At 40.4% G+C, this 12,440-nt stretch overlaps 1 long non-coding RNA gene across 2 annotated transcripts in view; it reads right to left on the reverse strand.

Moving 5' to 3' along the window:
* Positions 1-2,392: 2,392 nt before the first annotated feature.
* The window catches only part of LOC118900413, a 95,405-nt gene continuing 85,357 nt past the window's right edge, over positions 2,393-12,440 (reverse strand). Inside the window, exons 4-5 of one of the 2 annotated variants that reach the window (XR_005021140.1) lie at positions 3,705-3,772; positions 2,393-3,412 (exon numbers count right to left, since the gene is read on the reverse strand). This is a non-coding gene — a long non-coding RNA (uncharacterized LOC118900413). The remainder of the gene's footprint in view (positions 3,413-3,704; positions 3,773-12,440) is intronic. The other variant, XR_005021141.1, reaches the window with a different exon arrangement.

Here is a 12,440-nt window from a genome sequence, read left to right on the forward strand (position 1 = left end):
CTCTTTCTTCCTCCTCCCTTCCCTCCCCAACTACGGTCATCCCTTTTGTTTTTGTTTTAGGCCTCCCCGTGGTGCCAACAGTACCTATGAGTGTCACTTAGCTGCAGTGGTAGTCTTCATTGCTAAAAACATTAAGTGGGGAGGTGGGGAGAGAGCAGGTGTTCCTGACCCCAGTCTAACAACCTTTCTGGTTTAACTCTATTTTTCCTCCTCCTCTTCCAATCAGGTGTGCTGCCTCTTTTTTTACATTCTGACAACACTTCACAGTGAGCTTCTTAACCCCAGCTAATTTGCCAGCCTAGTATCTATGACAGAAACATAATTAAGTTTCCTGGGCATATTCATTCCTCTTAATGTCCTTAGTAGGTTGGGGCTTTGTGAAACATCTTCAAAAGAGAACAGGGTAGTGTAGAAAAGACTGTTATAAGTGTAGCCTTCTGGGTCCTTACACCCTCCAAAATTTACGCCAACCAAATATACGAAGTGATACACCAAAGGGTTAACACTGGCATTGAACTAGAGCAGGGTAGAGTCAGGGAGGGAGATTATTATCTTTATTCTAGTCCATCTTTATCTTTTCAAAGATGGAAAAAAAAAAAAACAAAGGAAGGAAGAACAAAGGAAGGAAGGAAGGAGGGGAGGAAAATATGCCTAAACCACAATAAAATTTATAAGCTTGAAACTTAAGAGTATATCAGAAAAATGTTTTAAATATTATAAATAAAAGAGCTAAAAGCATAATATAGGCTAATCTGCAATTCTTTTAATCTATAATGCTAGGTTTTTGAGGAAAAGTAAAAGGGTCTATAAATGTCATTTTTTTTTTCCTTTAGCAGTTAAATAAAGGAAAATTCTGAGTTATGGACTGATAGTGAGTATAGATATGAAAAATATCTCTGCTATGAATGGGTACTAGAATTTTTCATATATAGTAGACTACTCATGTCTATACAAGGGGAAAAAACAGACTAAATAACAGTCAATCTTGTATTTTTAGTAGACTAAATGATTAACCATTTCACATCAGAGTCAATCTCAATCTAATCAACTGTATGGGAATTAGTCACTATAATGGAAAAAGTACTTAACTCAGAAGGGTTCATTCATTAATCACATATCAACACCCCAGAGAGATAATTTTTCTGCTTAAGTTCCCAAGCTTTACTTACTCATTCATTCCTTCAGCAGTTATTTGTTGAACTCTTACAATGAGCCAGGTGTTCTGTAGGACACTGAGAGTAAAAACACACTCCTTCAAATAAAGGAAATTGTAGACTAGAAGGGGGAAATTAAAAATAAATAACTCATGATCTAAACACTGATATGGACTTGAAAAAAATGCTATGGGGGTAGGGGGCAAAGGGAAGAACTACATATTCATTCTAGGGCAAGTGGAGAAATCTTCACGGAGGAAGTAACATCTGAGTCAGAACTTAAAGGATGAATTGGAGTTCATCTCAAAGTTCCCAGTGAAAACCAAAGCTTAAAAATCGAGGAGGGGGGCTTCCCTGGTGGCGCAGTGGTTAAGAATCCGCCTGTCAAGGCAGGGGACAAGGGTTTGAGCCCTGGTCCAGGAAAATCCCACATGCCACGGAGTAACTAAGCCCGTGCACCACAACTACTGAGCCTGCGCTCTAGAGCCCGCGAGCCACAACTACTGAAGCCCACGCTCCACAACAAGAGAAGCCGCCGCAATGAGAAGCCCGTGCACCACAACGAAGAGTAGCCCCCGCTGGATGCAACTAGAGAAAGCCCGCATGCAGCAACGAAGACCCAACGCAGCCAAAAAAAAAAAAAAAAAAAAAATCGAGGAGGCCCAGTTTATGAACACCTCCACTAGGCCAGCATTTCCAAATGTGTTTATAGATCTTATTTGAAAAAAGGGATTTCATGGTCAAAAGAAAGTTAGGAATGCTAGAGTCTACCCATTAAATAATTTTCTTTACAGCAGGACTTCTCAGAACCTTTATACCCCAAAACGGATACCAACTAAATACATGAAATGATACCCCAAATGTTGACATTGGTTACTGCATGAGCGGAGAACTGGAATAGAATGAAACCAATGCACATCACGAATTTAAAGACATAGTGCAGTGATTCCAGGCTTAAGGAAAGCCCCCTCTTCCTTATAGAACTTGAGGGTCTACTTGTCTGTGTACACAATTTATGTCTGTATTCGTAGTCTGTACTTATGAATTTATTTTCATGCGTGTTTTGGGCTAAGGTAAGAAAAGGTGATTATATGCTCCACTAATGAATATTTGAATTTCTGCTGAAAAAAGCAGCAGATGAATCTTAACATTTATTATTACTGGCATTTATTATATTGGTATCAACACTGCAATCATTCTCATTCCAAAAAGACTGTCATTGTCTTATAGGATTCTAGAGAGACTCAGCCACCATTTTGTGGGGTGTCAGTGTTAGAAGACTAGGAAACCCGGAGTAAGATGAACAGTACACATGCATATGGTTGATAATTATGTACTAGATAACTAAATCAAATAGCAACCCAGAAATCACTTTTTTCCTTATATAATGATCAACGAATAGATTAAGAATCAGATCTTCCCTTCATACTCACTGCATGTATGAAATAGTATGTGTTGAATTATGCTTTTCTATTTGTGAAAAAAAGTACGATGGAAGTATATTTTAAGGAACACTAAATATTAATAAAAAGGGGAAAATGCAAATGGTCTAGATGACGTAATTAAAGATGGATGACCCGGTGGGTCACTATTCCTGTGAACAAAACTTCAGAAACTGCAGATAAAGAAAGACTTCAAGTCTCTCACATGACACTATTTAAAGCATATGCTGCCTGTATAATAGGCTGGAAAGGGACTATTCATTTGATGAAGGGAGACTTAGATCTATGACTTACATTATCATGATGAATCCTATATTAATATTAAAGTTCTATCCATCACATTGGAAATTTCCCTAGAGGGTTTTTAACATTTCCCTGGTGACTGCCTTAATATGTAAATCAATGCCATCCTGAGAGGCCAGAGCAGAATCTCTGCTTATAACTTTTTCTACATTACATCTTTTCCCACTTTATTTCTATGCAAATTGAGTCCTTTTTAGTTTTAGAAAAAAGTTGCCCTCTCTTCAGATAATCCAAGTTCATACTGCTCTCACAAATGCTCTCATTCAGCCATTCCATACGGTTTCCTATTTCCCTTTTCTTCGCTGATAGTAAAATTAGCAGCAGTAAGAGGTCTTCTCTGTAGGCTTAGGAAACTTGACTCAAGCTGTTAGTACAAGCAATAAATGCTGGCCAGCTTATGTTTTGTAGCCTGTAAAATGTTGGATACTGTAGTTCAGATTCTTTGGTCAGTGGCCACAGTCTTCAAAGGTCACATTTCATCAAAATCACTTCAGCAACTGCTGTTCAACATGCCTGTCCAGAGAGAGAGAGAGGGTGATGCAATCAGATCACGTGGGAAAGGAGTTAGTCTCTCGGTACTAATTTGCAGTGTATTAGGAACAATGCTGCCCCAGGTTCCCAGGTGTAACAATAATCTCGGGATCTCCTTGACCCTAATTACAAGACGCTCCAAGTTGAACTGCATTTGAGATTTGGAGTGGGGGTGAAGGAGAAGAATAACAGGCCAAGAATCATTCACTAGGCCTGATTCCTTCTTCTGTGCCAGAAAGAAAACCTAAAAGATGAAAGTCCATCTTCTACCAACCTTCCAGTTATGCTCTCCTCTCTCCGAGGCTGCACCCCACCTTCTCTTCCTCCAGCCCACAGTGAACTCTAGAAGATAGTAAGAATAATAGCAGCAGCGGTAGCAGCAACTAGTACCCATCCCTTTGGGGGAACTTTCTGGGCTGATGACTCAGCCAGCCCTGCAGAGCATTTGCTCAACTTTTTCTCCAAATGGGCTGGTCAGAACCTTTGACTGGACCACTGAACAGAGCGCATGTGGACACTGAGTGGCTACCCTTCACCCCACAGCTTAATTTTGTTCCAGACGTAGCCAACCGACATCACCCTCCCCAACTCCCTTTTCACAATTTACACCTCAGAATGCTTCCCGGAGGAGGGTGTATGCCCTCTGCCCAGGCTCTCTCCCGAGGGAGAGGGGTCAGCATAACTCAGAGGATCCTGAACTCTCTTTACTGTTATGTAGTTAGAGGAGAGGGCTGTGGAACCAAACACTCAGCCTCTTAGATGGAGAGCATCTACTGCCAGCAATGGAAGGGAGAAATTACCTGGCAGATTTTTCATTTGAAAAACTTTATAAATTTTTAAATCTTACTCTTTCAGAATGAGCCATAAATGGGTCAAATGATACAGAATAGTAAAATGGATGTGATATGAATTCTTTATAATTATGGAAATGGCAGCTTCCTTATGGGTTACGAGTCACGTAACATGTAATCCCCGTCTTGGGTTATCAATAATGGATACACAGTTATCAAATTGTTTTAATGAACACTTCTGAAATACTTTCTGTCACTAAAAGCAAATATTTTATTGTAGACAGATATGGTTGTAGGATTGAACTAGGATATCCCATTATTACTACTTCTAATTTAGTGTAAATACTGTCAAAAAAAAAATAACAGAGAACAATGAAGCTAATTACCAAAAGAATATATGCCTATATTTGGAATTATACACAAGAGTCTTACTTTTACTGTCTCCAAAATAAACACTCCTTGCTGATCTCTACGTAGTTCATTACATAAGGAGAGGAAATTTTGGAGTATTTCCAAGGAAGACTACCCAAGGATCAGGCAAAGAATGGTAAATCTGCCTAACTTAATAGAAAAATAAACTTTCTTGCTCAGAGGGCAATGAACCATTCTACTCTGGGTCACAGAACTCACCTGACCTTAGTAAACTCAGTGCAAAGAAATGAAGCAAGCCAGTATCACACAGCAGCATAAAGGGCGTGAAACATTTAGGAAAGAGGACCATTTAGGGACCAAACCACCTGGTCCTGAAATTCTCAGGACAGTACTTCATATCTGGTGCTGAGCATAATGATGGAATCAGGAGTGCCTCCAAATGCCAAAGAGGAACACTTGAGCCAGGGCTCTCACCTGCCAGGGGAGAAAGGGAATCTTACAGGCTCTCGAAGTTGGCACCGCTTTTCATGGATATATGGAGAAATAGCTGGGAATTGTGCCCTCGGCTGCCCCTGGGGAAGGAAGATCTAGAATTTATTTTGTTTTGTTTTGTTTTTATCATCAAAGCCCCACACGAGCCACAGAAATATCACACAAGAACACCTGCTTGCAAAAACAAAGATCCAGATGGCACCGATGAAAGCACTGTCTGCTGGTATCACTGGGCTAGGATAAAGACCTCCTCAGCACCTTTAGAGAGAAACAGAAATAGCCACACCATCGCACGATGGTTAAGATGCCCTTTGACTGCATGTCAGAACTAGTTTTTCGTCAGCTTGGGAAGTAGCTTTCCTCTGCAAAGTGAATTGGATTTAGGGAGAGAAGAGTCCAGATTCTCCCTTATACTCTGTCTTTCCTGCTCTTTTGAACACCTACTGTACTGTCTTCCCAGTAGCACCACCCACCCCCAGCTCTTCCACAGGTTTGCAGTTGGATCTTCTATGTTAGTGCAGTGTGACCCACCCTGGCCACACATGACTGGTTCAGGAAGGGGTACCTTATCTAGACCGGGCCAATCATAATCTTTCCCTGGCATGTTGAATCTGGAACTCAGACAAGGCAGTTTCTCATAGGGTGGCTGAAACTGAGGATGTGTAAACTCAGAAGTTATTGGCAAACAGATAGAGAAGCAGAAAGATCAAGATGGAGCGGTAGGAGGGAATAATGAAGCTGATGCACAGAGAGAAGAAATGAGGATGCAGGAGAAAGTCCTGATGGTGGTTTGAGTCCTAGGCTCCAGATGTTCTATAGGCCCCAGTCTCATTCATAAGACATCCCAGTATCCTTATAATAAATTCCCCACTTTGTTTAAACACATTAGAAATTTTAGTAATATGCAACAAAGGATTTGAGTAGTCTCTCAGGTAAAGGACAGCCTAGTTTTGCAGCTGTCCTCAATAATGAAAGCCTCAACTACAAAACATTTACACAAACAGGAAACCACTCAAGAGGCAGGGAGGTCCAAAGTGAGCCCACAGTGAGTATTCTTCTATTCCATCTCTCACCACGCCCTGCTTAGCCTGTGTATCAGGGACTGCCTAGGATTACAGGACTCCTTCCCCCCTTGATATTTTAATCCAAATGAGATCAGGTCAAGATATTCATTAAGGAAAGTTTTAAAGAGATAAATTTAAATAAACTTCAGCCTAAAGTATATGAAAACATAGGAAGGGCTATTCTACTGCTCTTGACGTAGAGGTTGGGGAATGGGGCACAGACAGAGGGGGTATTTACCGGAAGATCCACATTGATGCTTCTAGACCATGGATCATTGGCTACTGCTATCATTAAATCAGAAGGGGCTCCACCAGGGCCCATCAGCCAAAGCCCACTATTCTTAAACTGCTCTGGGTCATTCAAGCCTGTGTTTATAGTCGGCTATTGTCCCTAGAGATGGTATGCCTGCTTGTGCATCTAAATATATTCTGAAACCTTTACTAGCTTTGTCTATTTTCTTTACTATAGGTACTCAAAAAGGAAATATCTGATTTCTTAAATTCACCTGGTACAAAACCCAGTATAGAATTAAATCCAGTTGATATTTAATAGGATTAGGTTAACACTTATTTAGTTCATTTAACCTCCATAAGTACAGAATTTTCTGTCTAGATCTCACCTTTTACAATGAGAAGATTACCAGAAAATCTTCTCCTTTAATTAAATTTATACCCAAAGTCACTGTAGGTTTAAAAGTATGTTTTTAAGTGCCCCTCCAAATACAACTATTTGGCCGAGGGTTTTTCTGTTTGCTTGCTCAGAATTGGTTGCATTTTATATGTCATGGACCTGACTGAGTTTAGCCAGCAAAACTGCCATGCTGTAATTCCTGGCTATGTCATGGACACATCCCTTTGGGGGTCCAATAAAACCAGTGTTGAAGAGAAGTGTAACCCCCTTCTCAGTGATGAAGTCCAGCCAGTGTAATCCAGGGGCCCACTGGTATGAGGTACTCACATGAGCTCAGACCTAGAGCAAAGAGGCAGGAAGTATGGCCAAAGCCAAAGCACTGGTAACAGAAAAGAATAAAGTCCAAATGCCCGTGTGTTAGTGCAAGTGTGGTCAGAGCCAGGCCAGCTTCTGCTCAGAACCAAGGAAATCGCGTGGCTCCTGGAGACCTTGTGGGAGCTCTCACCAAGAGCCCACAGGAGCACAGAAACCACGTGACCCCCAATCAGGAAGAAAAAAATAAACAAACAACAACCCATTCATATGCATATTTCAATTCACCCCCTTCTCATTTTTTTCCATCAGAGATGAAAGAGCATCTAGGAGGGTCCATTTGAATGATGATGCTAATTTTTATTGGTCACCCATCTGTCCTTATTCCTCTGTTTGAGATGAGAAACAGTTGTCTTTTTAAATACCCTCCAAAACCCACATCGGTGTAGGTTTAAGCAACAGATTTCCTCCCCAGTGAAAGTGTGGCCAGGATAGTGGAAAAAGTCAGCCGAAGGATTAGGCTAGGTCCTTCCTAAGCTAGTCAAAGTCTCACACTTTCTTTCTATTAAAGCAAATTATTATTTGAAGAACACATTCCACATTTTGGAGCAGAATCCTTCAAAACAAAGATAAAACAAAAAAACCCAAGATATTGAAAAAGCACACACTTTGTAAGAAACTAAATTCTTCTGCTCAGGTTAGAAAAACAAGATGGCTGCTTGCTTATTTTAAAAATATCAAAAGACAAGATTGGCCAAAAACAGAGAAAAAAAGAAATCCCAGTAAAGGTCTTGGTTTCCATTACCTATATTTGTATAAACGCTATGTGTTGTTTTAACTAAACATCTGGCCTTTGTCCCTCATGTAGAGAATTCGTAGCTTTCCTGACACTTTGGCAAGAGGTACCACGACCCCCTGCCAGGCTAGTAAAAATCACACATTTTTCCTGCAAGGGAAAAAATGTCAATAAAAATGAAAGATTAAAAAACATAAAAGCTCGAGTTGGAAGGCCTTGCTGAGGAGAGTCTGCTTCCTAATCAGCCTTGCACAATTGCTTTAAATTTTTTTTAAACAGTACCACACCATACTGTTTGAAAGATCTAATACTGATACTGCAAGTTTGTTCAATGTATTGTTCTAAAATACGTCCTTTAGATATAGCGACCTTGCCATTTAATCAACCTTCTAGAATAAATCATGTGAATTAATTTTTATAAATACTTAATGTTTATTCTTGTATTCTACAATTTGATTCTTTAAGTTATTTCAACCAGAATTGAATATCAACTGCTTTTACTACATAAAGGAGTAGTCTTTGTCTCACATTCACATCGGCACCTTCCAAGGCCCTGGCATTGTAATCTGTCATCATAAACAGGGAAGTAAATACAACCCTGCTACCAAAATATGACAAGCTCATTATAACAAGCCACTCATAAATCCTGAAACAAAGGCACCACCACACATTTTAAAAATAATAATTTTACACAATTTGCATAGGAATATTTTTGTTTGGAACAAAGGCAGGTATTTCTTTCTCTTTGCACACATAATACTGAAATAAATTATACAGTAATACCACCACCCACCTCTAAAGAGGGCCAGATATTAGTTAACAAATGGTTGCAAAATACTTTGCAAACATGAAATGCAAAATAAGACTATAATGGCCATCAATTCTTCTGCATAGCGTAACAATTGGATTATGCTTAGAGAGAAAGGAAGAAATAAACAGTGTAAAAAGGCAAGTGCCTGGAAAGTAAATGGCTGGGTTGAGGGTAAGAAGAAGGGCTCTATAATGAGGTTCCTCTGGATATTAAAATTCATCACCTCTTTGGTAGATCTTGCCACGGCCTCAGGGGGCCTGGATCAATGTGTGGAGTGAGCTGGCCCTTCTATATAAAGATTTAAATAAAAACATACAGCCCATGGCACAAAAACAGTCTCTTATTTGAAATGTTTTACTAGGAGTTCAGATAAACCAGAGCCTTACAAAGTCCTAAACCCAAAACAAGTCAGCTCACTTCCTGATTGATGGAAATGATTTGTCCCCAACTCTAACTGCCTGCCAGAGGTTAGGGTGCAGCTAGTGGGTGTGGACAAATAATAAGCAAACAGAGAACCCTTTTCTGTGCTCAGCCCGTGGGCCTAAGAAGTCTGCCTAGTGAGAGACCCTGAAGCATCATCAGGAAGCCCTCCTTGGGGCTGTGCAGTCCCCTTTCACACCCTTCCTGGTGTTTTGGCCCATCAACACAGCAGGATCCATCAGGACATATTGAACTTATCAAGCTGCATGCTCCGCTACAACAGAATAAACCTAAATTCACATTCAACTTACCTATCCCTGACTGTCCATGTAGAGGTCCCAGGCTGGGAAAGCCCTCGATGCGAATCCTCAGCAAGAGAATGTTAAGAGGTTATGATTTCAGAATAAGCCACAAACTTAAGGTCTAAAAATATATGTCTCAGTAAAGAGAAAACTCTGGTTGGTGGCCAAAACCGGTAAAAATAATTAACAAGCAACTTCAGTTTTAATGCCTATTCCCAATACTAATGAAAAATTTATTCATTTATTTAGAAATAAAATTTTCTGAGCATCTGTGAGATAGACAATAGAAATACTCCTATGATCTGCACAAGCAAGGTCCCGCCCTCACACAATTTACAGAGCAGCAGAAGAGGAGACAAGAAACAGAGCAAGTCAGTGAAAGGAGCCATTGACGGAACACGAAGTCAGAAGAGTCTTCTCCCAACGTAGGATGCCTCAGCTGAGACCCAAACAATGAATCGGTGTAAGAAGGACAGAGGGGAGTGGATACATACCCCATGCACAGGAAATTCATGGGCAGAGGCCTGGAGGCAAGAGAAACCTCATCCATTTGGAAGAACAGAAAGAAGTTAATCATAAAACAGAGTTGGTAGGGAGTGGTGAGAGAGAATGCTGGAGAAATAAGCAGAGAACAGGTCCTAAAGAGTGGGCTTAGGAATTCTGAGGGAAGTGGGAAACCATTGGAAGATATTAAGGAAGAAATCATATTGTATTATAAAAATTTTTCTGATTGTGTGGTGGAGGAAGAACTGGAGAGGACAAAGACAAAGGTCTAGGCAAGAGAAAACGATGAAGTGAGTAAAAGCAATGGGGATGGAGACAAATGAACAGCTGTAAGAGCTATCTAGAAGTTAGGAGATAACAGGCTTGATTGGGCAGACCAGCATAGGGAGTAAGTGTCCAGACTGCTTGCATTCAAATCCTGGATCTGCCACCTATAGGGAAAGTTACTTACTCTTTCTGTGTCTTAGTTTCCCTTTCCGTAGAATAGGAACAATAATGGTACCTACTCATGGGATTATTATGAAAGATAAGCTAATTCACAAAGTGCTTAACAGCACTTTAACAGAACAGTTCCTGGCACATGACAAGTGGTCAAAAAATATAGGCCATTATTATTGAGTGCAATAGCTCAAAGCTAGAAACAACACAATTAACTGTAGACCATGATGTGGAAGACAAGGAGAGGAAATAGTCAAGGATCTCACAAAGGATTTTAGCTTGGATAAATGGGTGGATGACTGTAACTGTGCCAGTTATCTACTGCCTCTCAGCACCAAATCCACCCTTTATTCCTTCACTGATAATGGAGATGGACCCAGTAAGCGTTTCCCCTTTGCAGCTGGCACAATTTTAAGCTTTGTCAGTAGAAGGCACTAGAGGGATTCTGCAGGAGGAAGGGACTTCTCTTCCTGGTTCAGGTTTGCTTCTTTGCGCTCCTACACGTGGCTGCCAGCAATCCATACAGGGGACATCCATTAGCACTCACCCCCATCGAGTTTCAGTGGCAGATTCTCAGCAAGTCTCAGGAATATCCCAAAAGTTGCCTCCCCAGCACTGGCCCATCTGCACCGCAGAAGCATGTCTCACACCTGTGATTATGGACAAGGCTCTGACCTGGGGTGACCCAGCAGACTTCTCTACTATCCACACCTTCTCCAATACAGGCTGAATTCCAGTCAGTTTGTCCTTCCCTTGGATACTCTCCCTTGGCCCTCGAGTATTCTTTACACCTTTATAGCTAATCTCCTGTTATAACTAGTAATTCCCTATATTAACCATTTCCTATTCAAATTACTGTGTGTTTTCTGTCTTCTGATTGGACCCTGACCAATACAGTAACTATTCATTGAAATGGAAAACAGGAGGAGAGACAGGTATTGAACGGATAAATTCCATTTTGGACATACTGGACTTGAGATGCTTGTGGGACATCCCAACGGCACTGTCTGGTAGGAAGCTAAGTATCTGGGGTTTCCAAAGCTCAGAAGTGTCCAGGATGGAGAGAAAAGCTTAGAAGGGAGTAGCCTTAAGTTCTCTAAAGTCTTAGTAAACGAAGCATGTGTGTAAATGCCACACGTCAGGGAGATAGATTTTATTTTTGTATGCTCATATGTCTCATCAAGAATCTCTAAATGTGCTATGTATATGGCAGCACATTTCATCAAAAGATTTATGGTGATTTCATATTGTGTATGTTAGGTAATGTTCTCTTATACCTGTTAACATTTTCAAAGCTAACGGAAGATGTAGTTGAAAAAAGCCAAGCCCTATATTAATAAGATTAGAACTCTAATTACACTCTAAACTTGGAAGTTTAAACCCAGTCGAGGCAAGGGAGTAATTAGTCACATCAGCTACTCTGGATACTGACTGCAGTGAGAATAATTAATTGATGTGCCAAAATCCCAAGTAGCAGCACTGAAAACTGGTGAATTGCTAAAGTTTGAAACAACTACATACAAGCATGTTTTGAAAGAGACCCAGGCTGATCCATTCCACTTTTTCCAGAGTCTGAACTCAGCCAACATAACTTGCTCTTTGCTTCACCCATTTCTCAAAAGTTTGGATCTACTGACCACAATAAACAGGAAGTTCCATCAGCAGTTTGCAAAGGAACAATTTGGAAGAGAAATGTATTAAATCCTCAGGGAAATTAAACCCAAATAATCCAATAACAACATTACAAAATTAACATTAGACTATGAATTGAATTAATTGCCTGCTACTGTGGGGATTCTTGGCTACCAGAGTCCAAAATAAATGAGGCCAATGATGTCAACTGCCTTAAGAGAGGCCACAGGCAAGTGTGACCTTGGGGAACCCAAGACTTTACCCACAAATGTTTTTCAACTTTCTGATTTATTCCATAGATCTTTAATAGAGAGAAAGGTCTTCACTTCTGCCCATCTCATACCTCAAATTATGGTAGGTTGGTGAGAGAAGCTAGAGATGGTACAATTCTTGACATAAAACGTGCTATTTTATGACTTGCTCTTTTGTGAATTCACCTCTAAGT

This window comes from Balaenoptera musculus, chromosome 9 (genome assembly GCF_009873245.2).
Source record: "Balaenoptera musculus isolate JJ_BM4_2016_0621 chromosome 9, mBalMus1.pri.v3, whole genome shotgun sequence".
Taxonomy (NCBI): Eukaryota; Metazoa; Chordata; class Mammalia; order Artiodactyla; family Balaenopteridae; genus Balaenoptera; species Balaenoptera musculus.